Source organism: Octodon degus, unplaced genomic scaffold (assembly GCF_000260255.1).
Source record: "Octodon degus isolate 3935 unplaced genomic scaffold, OctDeg1.0 scaffold00032, whole genome shotgun sequence".
Lineage (NCBI taxonomy): Eukaryota > Metazoa > Chordata > Mammalia > Rodentia > Octodontidae > Octodon > Octodon degus.
The window spans coordinates 9787294-9789914 of NW_004524608.1; positions in this window are offsets into that span (position 1 = coordinate 9787294).

Here is a 2621-nt window from a genome sequence, read left to right on the forward strand (position 1 = left end):
TGACTTGCTTACTTTACTCTGAAAAGTAGTGATTCTAGTGCTTCTTAGCTGAAGATACGTAATAATAGCAAGTGTAGGGACTGGGGAGATAGCTCAGTAGAATAAGCGCTTGTCCGGCAAGTGCAAGAGTTCAATCCCTGATACTGAAAAAAACAAATAAATAAATCAAGTGTAAATGGCACCTGGAATTATGCTAGTGCCATTGCTGTACTTCTCCTTGCCGATATTTACTCCTTCTCTAAGAAACCACGTAGAAACACTTCGTCAGGATGGACGCACAGTCAGGAGGAGCACAAGCCAGGGGTGGCTGGAGACGACACCCACCCAGACTCACTTTTGGACTCGACCCAAGCACGAAAGTTCTTGCGGCTCCCACAAGCGTCTCTCTGGTACGGTGGGCACCTGACCACCACCGTGGCAGCTTTCGGAATGACCTTCTGCCTCCACATCTCACACACGCAATGTTCTCCTGCCCCACATTTAGCTTTTCTTTCTTCAGCAGCCGAGTAAGCGCTATGTCGTTAATATCATACGTGCAGATTTACGCAGTTAGCAATTGTCATCCGGGTTTATAATGTATAAAACAATAAAAGGATTTTAAAAAGCCAAAAGAAACCCCTTTAAAACATTCCATGTTGGCTTAAAGTAAGAGTGTACATTTATTATTTATTCAACGTATTTACTTTGAAACAACTAGGACATTCAGACCCATTTTCTGTATGTGCGTGAAGACAAGGTGCTCTCATCACTTGGAAACTCAGCGTAAGGCTGCTTGTTATCCTGCTGGCAGCCACAAAACGCGGCTCTGCACGCACACACGCACGCATGCTTGTACGTGCGTATTTTCCCCACTCCTACAGCCCAGAGGTAAGCCGTGCTGGCCCCGAAGAGGAGCCCATTCTCTACTGCTGCACCCCACCTGGCAGCGCCCGAGGTGCCCTGCAGCCGGCGCTGGCTGCGTGCCGAAGGGCAGCCGTCCTTCTCCGCAGCCCCGCTCGTTCTCGCAGTGCTCTGCGATACTGTCATCTACAAGAAAACTTTCTTCCTGGGAACCTAACTCATTCCTTATTATATTCAACCTGAAATTCTGGGCATCACACGATTTTAGCTATTTCAAGAAACTTTATTTTTAGCTTGTCCCCTTTTGTGCCCTATCAGCAGTTACGGGCTTCCTCACCCTGTAGCGAAGTGGGGCAGAAAGGCTAATGGCTAGAAAGAAAGCCATTTAGGAGGGGAAAAAAAAGCCTTCTGAGGCCGTGAGGTGACTAATTCTCTTTCTACACCAACTGTTTATATAACAGCCTCTAAGGAAGCCTTTTTCAATTGGCTTTGCTTCAGTAGCATCAAAGATCCACACCTCATCCAAAGGATTATGTATTTAGTACAGGGTCTCATTACCCAATCCGACTCGCAGTGATTCTCCTGTTTCCAGCCTCCCAAGTGCTGGGATTACAGGCACACACCACCACTCCCGGTCGCAAGCGCCCTCTCAGCGCACACCCGGAGAGGGCCGCCAACGCACGCCTGGGATGGAAACCCCTGCCCCTGCGTCTGCCTAAGCAGGGACTTTAGTCCGCTGAGCTATCTGGCAGGCCCTCAAGATCCTGTATAAATATATGCCTATACCCAAAGTCGTACTATATCTGACTTTCTGGTCCTCATTATCCAACAACAATGTGGTTTTGATACCCTGAAAGAAGTTCTTGCTGGACTGTAACCATGAGGAAGTTTGTAAAATTAGCAAGGTCTTCAGAGTTGTTGAAAACAATTTTTCAAATTGATTACATACATCTAGGAAAAATATTTTTAAGTTTTATTAGAGTAGAATAATAAGGGGAAAAACTTACCAGGTCCATTGAAAACAGTATTTTCTCTACTTCTGAAAATTGATTTAACATAAGCCTATTTTATAAATTTTGGCAAGAAGTCAGACTTTCTCAACTTTTCCCAAGTCCTCTTCAGTCTGAAAAACAAACCAGGAAGTAAGAGATTAGTTACTTTGGAATTGGAAAGTGTATATTCACTGTCATTGATTTTTGGTGAAAAATAAGAGGTTATAAGTAGATATACTTCTTGGTTTTGCAACTCTTGTCCATAAAATATTATGAAGAACAAGGACTAAATATTTAAACCTAAAACTAATTGTTGGGCCCAGGGATATAGTTCAGCAGCACAGCAGTTGGGAGTTCAATTCCTGGTACCAAAATATATAATAAAATATAAAATAAAATAAATTCTCATGAGTCAGCTATTGCAGTAAGAAAATCACAAGTACCAGAATACTATCTTTTCCTATCATCTACAGCTCTAGTTTACATATCATAGAATTTTCTGTCAGATGTGTTACAGTATTCTGAAATCCTGTAAGCCCCAGTGTTCCTCAGTGAACTATAAAATGACCAGAAAGAAATGTGCCCGGGCCCACAAGATGTAGCTGGTGCAAGCAGGAGATTACTGCCTTCAGCATTCACTGGAGTCAAATCACTCATCTCCCCAGGTCCACAGGATCCGTGTGCCTAAGAGAACATCTCTGGAAATTTTAGCTTCCATATATCCTTGCTGGTCTGATTTTTAGTGAACTCTTCTCTAGCTTTTTCCAGTCATCTCCATTTTAGCAGATA